The 15934-nt window shown below is 42.3% G+C and overlaps 1 long non-coding RNA gene across 4 annotated transcripts; it reads left to right on the top strand.

Moving 5' to 3' along the window:
* Positions 1-386: 386 nt before the first annotated feature.
* On the top strand, positions 387-15872 carry LOC309350406. 4 transcript variants are annotated; one of them, XR_014160324.1, is made up of 6 exons: positions 668-682; positions 714-925; positions 6051-6118; positions 7207-7315; positions 12824-12982; positions 13927-15872. It is a non-coding gene; the product is annotated as an uncharacterized lncRNA (long non-coding RNA). The 4 variants fall into 4 exon arrangements; XR_014160325.1 differs by having other exon boundaries at positions 714-979; XR_014160323.1 differs by lacking the exons at positions 668-682; positions 714-925 and adding an exon at positions 387-405.
* The last annotated feature ends 62 nt before the right edge of the window (positions 15873-15934 follow it).

Here is a 15934-nt window from a genome sequence, read left to right as displayed (position 1 = left end):
AAGCGCCTGTAACCTGAAGCGTATGTAACCTGAGGTACCACTGTATACATAAAATTTACAGGTACTAATTTTTGGATCCAGATGAAAATTTAGAAACAATCAAAACAATAATTTCAAATACAGTGGTACCTTGGGTTACAAACGCTTCAGGTTACAGACTCCGCTAACCCAGAAATAGTACCTCGGGTTAAGAACTTTGCTTCAGGGTGAGAACAGAAATGGCGCGGCAGCAGCTGGAGGCCCCATTAGCTAAAGTGGTACCTCAGGTTAAGAACAGTTTCAGGTTAAGAACAGACCTCCAGAACGAATTAAGTTCTTAACCTGAGGTACCACTGTAGAAATAGAAGACATCCCAGCAGAGAGGGGAGGGTGGTGACAAAGGTGCTTTTGCTGTCTGCTGCCCAGGTGCTCATTGATTGGACAAAAAGTCCTGAATTTCAGGGGGTTGGACTAGATGACCCTCGGGTCCCTTCCAAGGCTGTGATTCTGATTCTATGGTTTCACAACTTCCAAGGCCACTCATGTTCTCCAGACTTGGACTGGACAGCCCTCCAAAGAGAGATTTTTTTCAAATGGGGGCTGCGCCGCTGACAGCCCATCAAACAGAGGACCATTTTCTGCAAAGCAGGACAAGTTGCCTGCCCACCCCCCTAAATTCGAATTCATATACCCCCCCCTTTTTGTATTGGGTCTATTACATTGTCAGCCTGCAGGCAAAGACTGCCTTGGCTTTTAATTAATCTCTTTACGGTGCTTAGGGGGAAGAAATAGCTGCTTTATAAGCGAGTGACAACAAAAATACTAATAGATGCTCAGGGTCCTTTTGGGATGTTGGTGAAAAGCTTCTTGTGATTGACAGGAGGATTCTGAGGCAGTTAAGAGACAGTTAGGAGAGGCAGTTAGAGGATGGGGAGTTAAGATTAGGGTGAGAGAGAAAAGGACACTGGAAGAGAGTCTTCTCAGTTTATAGTCAGGAAATGTATATTGTTTGTTGTTATCATTAGCATGCCATGGGGATTGTTGTTTAATAAGATAATGTACAGTTAAATAATATCCACAAGATTTTACCTTAATCGGATTTGCCTCTTTCACATGTGATTACTGAACCCCTTTAATTTTCCAGTGATTTCCTAGTACCAGGGAATATATTCCTCTTTACCCTGTCCCTCCTTTATTTCGTCCTTCCTCAGTTTATCCGCTGTACTGGGGGCACTGCTATTCTTTCCCTCCGTAACTTTATTTAAGCACTTGTTGGTTTTGTATCCTGGTCCACAGACTTCCCAACAGAACTTTAATCAGAGTCATGTTGACTTGTGCGGACTTATTTCAGCGGCGTCTTTACAGGTTGCCAAATTCAAAAATGGGAAGGGAGGGATTATCACCCGTATTACTTTTTTAAAACGCTGAAAGCTACCACCGTAAAATGTACTGTAAGGTTTTGCATTTCCTAACCACAGAAAGGTCGTGACACCATCGTAAGTCAAGTGCCTACAATAAATAATGTTGTTTTCTGAACTATACAAACCCATACTGCTTTCTAAACCTATACATGCGCAAACAATCCCAAAGTCTCTGGGTTCATCCACTCAGTTTCTAATCCTTATGGGCCCTTTTTCCTCCAAAACACCACAACTTCCCGCATCCCAGGCACATAAACACACACTCTCTTCTCCCTTTCCTGCCCCACAATCATCTACGATCTGAGGTAAAGCTGTGCCACCCGCAATCCCATTTCTCCCCTTCCTGTGCCCTCAGTAGAGCTGGAAATCATGAGCTTTGACCTTTTTCTTTATTTTAATACATTTATATCCGACCTTTTCTGCAAGGATCTCAAGGCGGCATACACATTTCCCCATTTTAGCCTCTCTTGACAACACTGTGAGGTAGGTTAGGATAAAATATAGTAGGCTTCGTGGGGTTTTGAACCCAGGTCCTAGTCCGAAACTCTGACCACTACAACCACACTGGCTCTTAAACCCAGTAGAAGTACAAACTGGAGAATTGTTTGTGTCCTCCCTTGCTGGAGTTTTATGCCCAATAAGAGAGAGAATTATTTGAAGTATTCCTTTTAAACTCTGTATAATCCAGAGGGATCCAGAAACCAGAGATATTAGATCTTTGATTTTAAATGAGATAAACACCTCATAAGGATTTTCCTTTTTTTTTTTTTATCGGTCTGTGAGTGCTGCATTCAATTAGAAATGTTAGGCTTGAAAGTTGTTAAAACAGATTAAGAGCAAGCAGACAGCTTCCTCATATAAAATTGATATCATCTTCCCAAAGTGCTGGGGTTCCCCCCCCCAATAGGGCACATGAGGCACAATGCTATCAAAATCAAACACTTAATTCTCTTCCAATTTCAGAGAGAGGGAAGCATTTGCTGAAATGCACCACTGAAAACAATGGCATTTCAATGTGCTTCTTAACTGTGGCTGAATGGTGCCCATTGCATTTTTCAGAATAATAACAATTTATTATTTATATGCCACCCATCTGACTGGGTTACCCCAACCACTCTGGGTGGCTTCCAACAAATTAAAATGCAATACAGCAGCAAACATTTAAAAAGGAAAGCATCATAGCCAGACACTGGAGAGGCCTGTCAGGAGTAAACATGGACCATTGGTATCAAATAGTATGGGGAAACAGCCTTACTAGAAAAACTAAAACTGACATAGGGACAAATAGAAGAAGATGCCTTCACCCCAGTATGGCTCCCCTTTATCACATACACAACCCAACAAGAATCGGGCAACAGCATATGAATCAATATGGCCAGCGTGACCCAAAAATCCACACTCGCACACATAAACACATCTCACTACAGCCAGCCAAAGACAACCAACCACCCCTGGGCCACCCCCAACCTCTCTCCCCACCAAGGAAATGTTGTTGTTGTTTAGTCATTTAGTCATGTCCGACTCTTTGTGACCCCATGGACCAGAGCACGCCAGGCACTCCTGTCTTCCACTGCCTCCCGCAATTTAGTCAAACTCATGCTGGAAGCTTCAAGAACACCATCGAACCATCTCGTCCTCTGTCGTCCCCTTCTCCTTGTGCCCTCCATCTTTCCCAACATCAGGGTCTTTTCCAGGGAGTCTTCTCTTCTCATGAGGTGGCCAAAATATTGGAGTCTCAGCTTCAGGATCTGTCCTTCCAATGAGCACTCAGGGCTGATCTCCTTAAGAATGGATAGGTTCGATCTTCTTGCAGTCCATGGGACTCTCAAGAGTCTCCTCCAGCACCATAATTCAAAAGCATCAATTCTTTGGCGATCAGCCTTCTTGATGGTCCAGCTCTCACTTCCATACATCACTTCCAAGGAAATATAACAAGCAAATAGAAAGGGAATCCACACAAGTAACCCTGACACAAAACCCCACACATACACTTAGTAGAATAATATTGCATGCAACACTAATGTCTCACAACCGATGAAACTGATCAGTAGAAAACACAACTTGAAAAAAGAGACAATGCACACATTTTTGTAAACTAAGAAATCTTTAATAAAAATTATTTTTTAAAAAACATTTTAAAAAGAAAGGGGGAGTGTCTCTGATGTTCAAGAGCAGGCTACGGTACAAAGGTTTAGTTGGGAAATTATTTGTGTCACTGTATTAAAATATACACCCCACTGTGGCGCTGTGGTCTAAACCACAGAGCCTAGGGCTTGCCAATCGGAAGGTCAGCGGTTCGAATCCCCGCGACGGGGGGAGCTCCTGTTGCTCGGTCCCTGCTCCTGCCAACCTAGCAGTTCGGAAGCACGTCAAAGTGCAAGTAGATAAATAGGTACCACTCTGGTGGGAAGTTAAACAGCGTTTCCGTGTGCTGCTCTGGTTCGCCAGAAGCAGCTTAGTCATGCTGGGCACATAACCCGGAAGCTGTATGCCGGCTCCCTCGGCCAATAAAACGAGATGAGCGCCGCAACCCCAGAGTCGGTCACAACTGGACCTAATGGTCAGGGGTCCCTTTACCTTTACCTTTTCTCTTCCTCTCTGGAATCCCCAAAGTGGGTCATAGTCTAAATAAAACTACAAGTCCCATATAGTTCCATGTGGGATGACTTTTGGAAGGGCCATAAAGAAGAATAACAATTTCAAGATCTGCATGAAGGCAATATTAGGCCAGCCCAAATGTCACAATGTATCTGTGAAATCTTTCAATTTTTCTCCAGAAATTTCTCCATCAGACTAGATCAGTCTTGTCTAACCTAGTTTCACCCCACCCCACCCCACCCCACTGCGGTCTTGGACCCCAACTTACATCAAAGCCGGTCAAGGAGTGATCATCCAAAATATCTGGAAGTCACAAGGTTAGGGAAGGCTAGACTCTACAGTGTCTTTCCTCCAGATCTGGCTGCTTTGTTTACCATCTCCTGTTGAAGAGTTCTGGATTAGAGCAAAAAGCTTGCACACAATTCTGTGTCATTTCGGTTGGTCTAATAAGGGTATTGCCCCAGGATAGATTTTGGCATTTTCCTCCTGGGCCAAGACTTCAACTTTTGTTTCTCATGTGCCTTAAAAGAAAAATGAGGATGATGTAAATTTTAGGTAGTGATCTAGCATTTGGTGTGTGCCTATATATGTGTGAACCAATTGTGTAAGTTTGGGGTGTGGCTCCAGAGCCCCAGGAGGTGTGGGAAGGACTGGGAGTTCGTCCCAAGTCTAGATATGGGTAACGCTGAGGCTATTATGTATAAATTAGAGTATTTTGCATTTGCACATAGATTCATAGAATTGTAGAGTTGGAAGGGACCCTGAGGATAATCTGGTTCAACCCATTTTAAAACAAAATCTGTGAAATGGTCTTTAATCTATGCTTGGGGTAGTAAAGTGTTGCAAAACCGTCTTAAAATAATGCTGAATGCTGAAGTGAGCTCCAATAATCTACCAGCAGATGAAACGGGTACAGGGTTTTTTCATAAACAGTATCGGTCAATTCCAATCATGGGGTGCCTATCCAGACCTGTAACTTCTGCTACCTGCTCTCACTCACTAAACCACCTCTCAGATATTTACTTGTCTACCTAGCTCCTAACTGTTCCTGACTCAACTTATTTCACTCCCCTAACTCAACCTACCCACAGACTCTATCCCAATTCACTCCCACTCCAACCAACCACCCAACTCCCAATGAACTCTCCCCTTCGCCTGCCCCAGAGCTGGTTTTATAGTCCCTCTTGCTCCACCCCCTGGGTTCTGATTGGGTAACCTGTTTAACTATTTCACCTCCAGCACTCTCATATGTTAACGTGACATCAAGCCATTTATTTTAAGGCTTGCTAGGCACACCCAGGAGTAGTACATTCAGTCCTGTGGGCCCAATTTTGTGGAACTCCCAACTGAGATGACACAGGCCCCCTCCCTCTGGCACCTACTTGAAGACTTTTAAAGTCATTTCCAATTTTATAGTTAGTTTTCAACTGGTTTATCTCCATTGCGTGTGTGTGTATAATTTTTATTTATTTTCCATTTAATATTATACATTCACATCATCATTATTCACAATACCGCTCTGGCTCTTTAGAGCCTTTCGACTTCCTTCCCTCCCGCCTCATGGCTTTTGAAATTGACCTTTATATCATTGCAAGTTATACGTTTTCCCATTCTAATTACACTCATTACAAAATGGCTCAAAATTTAAATAAATATAGAAAGACAGATAATTTCTCATTACAAGTCTTCAGGCAACCCTGCTAGTGATGTTAATTGTTTACAGTCTCTCAGATATCATATAAATTTACTCCAATCCTTTTGGAATACTTGATGGTGCTGCTTTCGGATTTTTCCTGTCAGCTTCGCCAGTTCTGCAAATTCCATCATCTTCATCTGCCACTCTTCTTTTGTTGGTTCCATTGCATTTGTTGAGAGCATTGTAATTCTGTGATATATCAATTTATGAAGTGAATGCATAAAAGCAGTACACCTTTAATCGAGTGCAGGAGTCCAGAAGGCAGTGCAAATCCAATAGCAACCGGGTGATACACAAATAACGTTCACGCTGCATGTTTTTCCTAACAAGCACAAACATTTGTCATTTATTTTTAGGGGACCGCATCAGCAGTGACTTAAGTTGTATGCAAAGGCTTGGGGGATGCACCTGTTTGTACGGGAAGGTAAGTCGAGTGTTGCAGCATTTTTTTCTCATGAATAAACCAGGCCTAATCCAGGTTTTAAAGATTAACTGTAATGGCAAATGGATTAGAGGATTACGCTAGTGATATTCTTCCCTATATACATAGAAATGTAATGTTGTCATGGTGCAATTAGCATGACTGCCAGTGGGTGGACACACCAACACCATGACGACAGAATAGCAGGCAGGTGAAGGAGGAAGCAGCCCAGGTGGCAGAAAGACTAGGTTAACTGTTGTTGTTGTTGTTGTTGTTGTTGTTGTTGTTGTTGTTGTTGTTGTTATCTTTATTGCATTTTTAGAAATTACAGAGAAAGCATGAATTAAACATTACATCCAAATATTCAAAAATAAAAATAAGAAGTAAAAATAAGAAAAGAAAGAAAAGGGGGAAGGGGGGGGGAGAAAAAGGATGAATAATAAATGAAAAAGAATTAGCCAAGTACACAAAATTGTTCAAAGGATACAAACAGCAATTAGAATATTCTATACACCAGGTTCTCAGAAAGAAACTATATTTGTTATCCTTTTCTTTCTTTCTGTTCCAGAAAACTAGTTTGAATCCCTGCTCTATTAGTTGACTTCCCTCTATCTCTTTGCGGCTTCAACGCTTCTCTTAAGTGACAAATATTCTGCATTCATTTACTAAAATCAGTTTTCCCCACCCCAACCCCCTTATATCTGTGAGATAAATCTAAGCACAACCAAGTATTGGTTTTGGAACCATATTTTATCAGGTAGTTTTTAAAGCAATCCCATTCCATTTTGTACCTTGTCACCTGAGTGATCTCTTATTAGTTCTGTCCTTTTGGCTAGTTCGAGGTACTCGCACAACTTTAATTGCCGCTCGACAGACCAGGTGAACTGTTTAGTGGAAGCGGGAGGTGCTTCAGAGAGCGGTTGGGCAAACTACTCTCTGCAGCACTTTCTCCCATTAAACACAGCTATAGCAGGTTTGGTAAGTGACTCTCAGAAGTGGCTATTGAAGCCTATTGATGTCTATCTGACATTTTGATTGTGTTGATCATAGAATTCTTGAATTCCATGTTAAACTATTCAATTTCCCTCCAGATTTACAAGGCAATCAGCAGTCAAGTAACTCCTTAATATCGCAAGCACTTTTTGTTCAGTGTTTTGAGAGTTGGGAACAGATTTTCAGGAGATATTAGCAAAATACATGGTAAGTAACTTTGCCAACTTCTCTCACTTCTCTAGAAAACAACTAGATGAGCAATCTATTTACTGTAAATCTAATTGTGTCAGTAAAATAACTGTTTCTGCAGCAGAAACATTCTGAGTGTACAGCTTATCCAAAAAGACTAGTCACTGTAGTAAAATATTAACTAGAAGTTTCAATCATTGCTTCCTACTGCGTCATCACAATAGACAGATACCTTCCAAAGAGCGGAGGGAAACAAGCATACATTTTAAGTACTTTAACTCTTCTCCTGGATCTTCTAAAGCTACTTTAGGTAAAATAATCTTATTTTATTCACGCCTGCAAAAGTTAATTGGAATGATTTCCACAAGAGGCCACCGGGGCTTTGAATCAGCATTGCCAATGGGGTGTGAAACTAATCTTACTATAGAGTAAAATTGTAAGGCTGTTGTCATGCTACAGTTTGCACAGTCACCAGTTAGGCGACTGCGGCAACTCCGGCATGACCACAAAACAGCAGGCAAGCAGGCAAAACAGGCGGACAATGCAAGCAGTTTAAAGGAGGGTGGGCAGTGCTTCAGAGAGTAGTTTCCCAAGCCCCTTTAAAAGGTTTGGGGTGAGCTGGGAGGGAATAGGCTGGGTGGGTGGGTTGTGCAGGGAGCGGGTTGGGTCAAGTGTTATGGGAGGCGAGAGGGAGTCCGTGAGCTGAGCAAGCAGGGGCAGCAGCCCCATGTGTTTTTGGAAAACCTTGGTGGTTTATTTACCGTATTTTTCGCTCTATAAGATGCACCAGACCACAAGGCGCACCTAGTTTTTGGAGGAGGAAAACAAGAAAAAAAATATTCTGAATCTCAGAAGCCAGAACAGCAAGAGGGATCACTGCGCAGTGAAAGCAGCGATCCCTCTTACTGTTCTGGCTTCTGGGATAGCTGTGCAGCCTGCATTCGCTCCATAAGACGCACACACATTTCCCCTTACTTTTTAGGAGGGAAAAAGTGAATCTTATAGAGGAAAAAATACGGTATTTCATAAAATGGACACACCGCCTGATTCTAAAAACAAAAAATCAATGTGGTTTACAAAAGAAGATAAAGCAGTAAAATTATAAATGAGAAAAATAAACGACAATAACGGTGTATGTAAGGTCAAATTGGATTGTCTTCTATCATTATTTACTATTAATGATTAAAGAATTAATATTGTATTAATATTGTATTAACACACGCATTACTTTCTGTTGGTTTCTGCTCTCTTCACTGTGCAGCGAAGTGCTTGTCACAAGACAATGTTTACATTCCACAGTCTGTACTGTTGGGTTTTCCCACGGGAAAGGGAGACTGGATGTGATGTACACTGGTTTCCTGTTTTTCACTGTTCTTTTGCAGTTCAGTGCATGCTTTAGAGGAGAGAGGATGCTTTTCTCTGCTCCGGCAGAGGCAAGATGTTTTTTTTTTGTAACATACCAGCTTTGAAGTGTAGGGAGAAATGGGCTCCTGCGCCACTACTATGGAGATAGAAAAGGGTGGTTTCAGCAGAGGTTGCCTTTATGGCATAGCTTCCCAGATATAACAGATATGTGAAAGAAAAGTGGTCAGATGTGAGGAGAGGTCCAACACCTTTAATTGCTGTGTAGGATATCGAAGGGACTCAGGTGGCACTGTGGGTTAAACCACAGAGCCTAGGACTTGCCGATCAGAAGGGTGGTGGTTCGAATCCCCGCGACGGGGGGAGCTCCTGTTGCTCGGTCCCTGCTCCTGCCAACCTAGCAGTTCGAAAGCACATCAAAGTGCAAGTAGATAAATAGGTACCGCTCCGGCGGGAAGGTAAACGGCGTTTCCGTGCGCTGCTCTAGTTCGCCAGAAGCGGCTTAGTCATGCTGGCCACATGACCCGGAAGCTGGACGCTGGCTCCCTCGGCCAATAAAGCAAGATGAGCGGCGCAACCCGAGTCGGCCACGACTGGACCTAATGGTCAGGGGTCCCTTTACATTTAGGATATCGAAATTCAGTCTTTCCACACTTGGTAAAGCTATAGGGGGCCCCACTTTGACATATCTGTTATTCCCTGAATGCTAATTCATTTTGGTTTGTACTATGCTGTATGGTTACATCGAGTTTCCTGTAAATATGTATCAGATAAAGAATGGGAATCCATTGTTGTTGAAGTTCTGCGAATGGTGGGGGAATTGCATAGCTATTCTTACACGTGAAGGCTTAAATTGCCATGTTACAACAATAACAGTTCATCAGTCACTAACCGGCACTGAAAGGAATTGCTGAAATTAGAACCAGATGCTTATAGAGGGGCAAATACTCATGTCCTACTGCTACTTGTTCTCTGCGAGTTCTGATTAAAGATTAGGAAACTAGATTTGACTGAAACTGAGTGTTTTGCTGCATTGGAATAATTTTTTCAAAAAGACTGTCAGTGCATTAGAAGCAGGAAAAAGGCTACGAAGGCAGCTGGACCTCTGGCTCATAAGGGAGTCAAAGGTGTGCCAAAGAAGGAAAAGGAAATTGTTATGTACTGAAGTTCTCACCCTGGGCCAGCAGGGGGATACTGTAGATAGTTCAGGTCCACATATGCAAATAAGGGATCAAAAGTGACGTTCAGTGATTGGCTAGTTACAGAAAAAGGTTACTGTTGCGTTCTAGGGGAGCTCTGTATAAGCAGGCTGGCTGAACCCTTCAGTTCAGTTCTGTTCTGGCCTGTGAATAAACAAGAGATGTTTGAAGAATCGCTGTGTCGTCTGATATGTTCACCCACAACTTAACAGAAATTGCAGAGAAACTGGCAGAATGCTTTGTATGTCTCTTTGCTGTGGAAGATGCAAGACAGTTCTTTGTGCGCCCAAATGAGGGGATTGGTAAAAGCGAAGTTGAAAGGGAAGTCGGTAAGGCATGGGAGTTACTAAAAATCACAATACAGTGGTACCTCGGGTTAAGAACTTAATTTGTTCCGGAGGTCCGTTCTTAACCTGAAACTGTTCTTAACCTGAGGCACCACTTTAGCTAATGGGGCCTCCCACTGCCGCCATGCCACTGCCGCACGATTTCTGTTCTCATCCTGAAGCAAAGTTCTTAACCTGAGGTACTATTTCTGGGTTAGTGGAGTCTGTAACCTGAAGCGTCTGTAACCCAAGGTACCACTGTAGTAGAAACTCAGCTGAAATGTGCTCCTTGCATTTCTTTATTTGCACCATCTTTGCTTTCTTTGGTCAATGTTTGTTCTCACTGGGGATAAGTGACCATTTTCTGAAGAACTGCTCCTTGTCTCCAGTAAGCTTCCTTGATTCTGCTCATTAACCACGCTGGCATCCTCTTGGTTGTTGCACTCAGGTCCTGCTTGTGAGTAGCCTCCAAGCATTTGGTTGGCTGCTGCAAAAAGAGGATGCTGAACTAGATGGACCACCGGCCTAATCCCTTAGCACTTTTTTGGGTGTTATCATTGCGCCTCCTTAGAGCACTCCTGAGATCCAACAAGGGACAGCAATACAAATGCAAAAAAAGCAAATGTTAGAAGCCTTTGCAAAAGAGCAAACATGACACTAATCTCTGCAGTCTTTTAGATCATTCTGAAATCTGCATTATCTTCGCAGAGAGATGAAGGAAATAATATTAGTAACCCTTTATAATAGTGAATTTTGTGATACTTGGCAGTACAAACAGATAATTACTTCTATGCACTTTAATGGTAGATAAGTGGGATGGGTGAGGAGAGACTTAGGAATTTTCATGCATCTCAGTGTTGTTTAATCATTTATTTGTTTTGTGAAGGTAAATTGCCCTAACCTCATGGGAATGTTTTTTGTTTTGCTATTAATTCGTAGAAGTGCTCGGGTGACCTCTAGTGGCCATGTGATAACATTGCGGAGAAAGCGCACAATTCTAAAATATAACTTGAATACAGTGGTACCTCGGGATGCGAACGGGATCCGTTCCGGAGCCCCGTTCGCATCCCGAACGGAATGCAAGACGTGACAGTGCGTCTGCGCGTGCGCGGGTTGCGTTGCGCCGCTTCCTCGTATGTGCATGGCATCATTTTGAGCCTCTGCACATACGCGAGCAGCGGAACCCGGAAGTAACGCGTTCCTGCCACCCTGAATATTCCCCCAGTTTTAGGGGGAGGGGGCATCTGTTGGCAGGATTCCCTTCCCCAATGAGTACAGCCAATATCCCTCTCTCCTCACTTCACAATACAGCAGGCAGTGCCAGATACTGGGACGCTATCTACTGAAAACTAGGAGAGGGAAGACCAAAAGGTTGTAAAAAACAGCACATCCAAAGGAAAGTAGATGTTAAGAGGCACCCACTACCCTAGATCTGTTTAATTAAATTAGATTATAGTTTAGCACCTAGAAGAAAGGCTGTGGGGTATACCATTAGAGGCTATGAAAGGTTTTTTAACAAAGGTGTTGAAGACTGGATTTGTCTTCTAGTACAAGCTGCACCGTCTGCTTTTCAAATACAAACCGATTTCAAAAAGTTCCCAGTGCGAATGCAGTTATGCTCCTTGTGTATCTGACATCTAAATTGCAGTTTCCACCATTATGCTGAAGACGCACCTCTTTGCTCTTGCTTTTGGTTGAGACATGTGTCAAGGCCCGCTTTATTTTTCTAACAGTTTTGCCTGATCTCAAAAGTGTTGTTATCTTGTAACTCACCCTAAGCGGGTAAGACACCCGATAAACAAATTGTGCATGGTTTAATTGTATTTGAGCTACTGAAATTCTCCATCGGCTCAGTTAAAATTCTTTGATATAAGACTGGGGGGGGGGGACGACGGACACAGATGGTAATATTCAGCCACGTTCCATTAGCACAGGTTCAATTTCTGTAATGCAACTTCCTCATCCTTGCCCCCCAAAATCTGCTCCAGAGCATTGGGGAATTAAGGGGGATGTAGGGAGAGGAATGAGAAACAAAGTTTTGTTGCACAGCCATAAGTGCTTTAGCCAATAGAACAACTTTGGTAGATGTACCACCATCTTAAATTTGATGCTTGCCCTTTACTTGTCCAAACTAAAAATTAAATGAGTTAACGGGTGGTTCATGGTTGGTTTTGATTTCTTATCTTGCAGGTTGTTGTATCTAACATGTTATACTACTTTTCCTGTTGGCTTTATATGGCAAGAGAATTGTGCTAGATTTTTAATACCGCTTCAGAAATTTGTAAATAAAATACTAAAAGGCATCATTACACAGCGTTGATAAATGCTTAGTAAACAAATGCATTTTAAATCTTACTTCTCATTTTAATATTGGGTTTTACTGTTCTGTTTTTTTACTCTACCTGTAGCTTTCTGTGTTTTCAGCTGTGAGCTGCTGTGAATTTAGGACTGAAAATTAGGATAGAAATCTTTTGAATAAAACTTATTGGTGGAAACAAGGAAATAATTCAGTACTGTATTAGGTTTTCAAATAGCCTATAATTGGCTGGCTGACTTATTTTTCAGGAAACATTGCTATACAAAACCAGGGCTAGCATTATTATTCGTATTTAGTGTAATGAGAACTTTATCCTGGGCAGATGGCGTTTGATCAGAAACACAGTGATGCTGCAATTTCTACGCTTCAAGTTCAAGTGGATGATGTGAAAAATGTCATGAGCCAGAATATTGAAAAAGTTTTGGACAGAGGAGAACGGCTGAGCGAGCTGGCTGATCGAAGCGATGATCTCCAAACAGCGGTGATTCTACATTCATTTACTTTGTGCAGAATATTTATCAGTAGAATGGCTTTAAGCAGACTCTTTGAGGATTGGCATCAGGATCTGAGGGTTGTATCGTATTAACTCCATCACGCAGCCTTTCTCAACCTTGGGTCCCCAATGCTTTTGGCCTACAACTCCCATCATCCCTGACCACTGGTCCTGTGAGCTAGGGATCATGGGAGTTGTAGGCCAAAAACATCCGGGGACCCACGGTTGAGAACCACTGAAAGGATGTACAATTCTGCAATGTACCTTCCTTCCCATCTCTCCCTGCACACTCTTACAGGGGTAACACCCATATGATTTAGGGGCACAGGGAGGGGTATGCTCCATTGCACAAGTGTAAATCCTTGGACTGATGGAACAAGCTTGTTGGATCCACAGGGAAGCCACATGGTCCATTTGCCAGCAATGCAGCAAGTTGCTTATTTTGGGGGCTCACCACAAATTACTCCTCCAAGACAAGTCGTTAGTGATCAGGGCCCTTGAAGAAACTGTTTCAAGTGTTTAGCTATCAATTCATGCTAATCAAGCAGCTTCAACAACACTGAATTCCAAGAGAAGAAATATTCGAGGCTCATTTTGCGCTTCTCTCTCCCACCAGCTCTCAAAATACTCAGGCAGCCTGATGGAAAAAAGCTAACAGCATTATCCTAATCGTGCTTACTCATAAATCCTATTTAATTCAACAGGGCTTATTCACTCAAGTAGGGTTCAGATTACAACTTAAGTGTGTTAACACACAATTCTTTGAATTGCAACCGTTTGAAAAAACAATGCAAGCTAAGACTTCAATTACCAACTGTTGGGGTAATTTGTAAGTTACGCAAAGCTACTTCCACATTTCTAAAGCAGCCGCTTTCTTTCATTTGGTATGTTGCCCTGCTTATTGACTTGTGCCTTTCTCCATTTGCTTTCAGGCTCACGGTTTCCAAAAGACGTCTACAAAAATTTCAAGGAAGATGTGGTGGAAAAACACTAAAATGATCATAATTATTGTTAGCGTTGTCCTCGTCATAGTAGTGTTCATCATCCTTTTAGCCACAGGCACCATTCCAACATAAGGATCCTTTTAGGCAGTTTCAAACGATGCACGGGCATTCTATAGAGAGTTCTAGATTGAAAGGCACAAGTATTTTTGTTAAAGTCTTCTATCTAAAAATAAGTACAGTTAACAGCTACAAATTGCTTTTACACACTAGCGCTTGCCGTTGGGCTGGCAAACAAGCAGGGATGGGAAACCTGTAGCCCTCCAAGTTCCTGGATTACAAACCACATCATCCACAACCCTTTGCCAGGCTGGCTGGGGCTGCCAGGAATTGGGAGTCCAACAAGGTCTGGAGGATCACGGATTTCCCAGCCCTGCGATAAAGGAATGAGCTAACTCCCCATTTAAAATATTTTGCATCATAAAAAGTGACAAGGCAATAGATATACCTATTAAGACAAAACCCTGAACAAAATTCTCAATGGTGCAGGAGTAGAAATACTTTCAATTTCTAAGCCAACTTGTTGCATCGATTTCCTGTTCTGCACCCTTATATGCTTAAGGCCCACATTCTACAAACACTGGTGTTTAAGGGTTAAATCATCATCTGATACCAAGTAGGCAAAGTTCTTTATTAAAGGGGGAAAGTCGTGCTATAGGCCAGAGCAGGCTTGAGAACTCTAGACCACAATGTCCTGCCCAAAGGTTTTTTGCTTATTCTCCCACTACATGATTCTTCACTGCAGTTCAGTTTCATGTTTATTAAGCAACAGCCTCATAGAGAAAGAAATTCAGCCCTAGTGCAGGTGTGTCTACTCATTCCTATAACTGGAGCCTCTGGAGCTGAAAAACTATTAGTGGCTTAACTTCAGTCAATAGCTATATGTCCAAACACGTATGATTGCAATGTACGGAGCCCCAGCATTTTATATGTAAGAATTTTGGGAAAGAGCAGTGAGAAAGATGGTGGGGTTTGCTGCCAGCCACTGGCGACAGCAGTAGACGGACCCTCAAAAAGCACCTCCTTAGAGCCATGAGAACATGTTGAGACGAATGGATTGTGCAATACAAGCCATGGCAGAAGCAATTCATTCTGCAGTCTCTTATTCCAGAGTAGACTGTCAGGAGCCTTCAGAGTACTTACCCAATTGCCAGTTATAACAATCAGCACAAAATTAATGAAATGCTTAAAAGTGCCGTCTTTCTTGATTCAACTGCTTATAGAAATGTTTTGTTTCCAATAGATATTGATGTGACAGTGATAACAAACAAAATATAGATGTCCGTGTACCATCTGGCCAATGTTTGTTGAGTGATATTAGAAGTCACACTTTGTTGGGCAGGTACCGTTGCAAAGGCTGGAAAATATAAATGTGACATGGACAAAACTGTCTGAAGTTTTGGTTGGTTTTTTAAAAATGTATTTCTAGAGTTCAGGAACAGAGGAAAAGAAATACTGTGCTGGCCAGCCAGTAGGTAGTGTCAATTCAGAACCGCTATATCTACAACGCTGGAATTATCCTGCCTTTCGGATGACAAGCATGATACAAATATGAACTGCCAAGCGTGGTGTAAGGAGATTGTCACTGCCAAACTCCTCGAGCCTAAAGTCTCTTAACAAATGATCAACACGGCCAGTGTTTTGGCATCCACATGTTAACATTTTTGTAATCTGAAAACCACTGTAAGCCATTTAATACAGTGATCAGATTTCTAGCATCCAAGGCAGTGGAGCAGAATTTGTGCAAGCCTTAGTGATGCTCCGCGAAAGTGAGAAAGCAGGATGGATGTTAGAACCTGTCTGTGCATTAAATCCTTCTTATCTACTACTAATACAATCCAAATAATAAAAAAATCTGGAATTGTTTACTATGGAAATGTGTTGCTGCGTTATTAGTTGCCCGCCACTAGTGAAGTACAGCCACAGTTGTCCTCTCAGA

This window comes from Podarcis erhardii (genome assembly GCF_964252035.2).
Source record: "Podarcis erhardii genome assembly, chromosome: 9".
Taxonomy (NCBI): domain Eukaryota; kingdom Metazoa; phylum Chordata; class Lepidosauria; order Squamata; family Lacertidae; genus Podarcis; species Podarcis erhardii.
The sequence above is the reverse complement of the archived record's forward strand: the minus strand, read 5'-3'. Positions and strand labels throughout refer to the sequence as shown.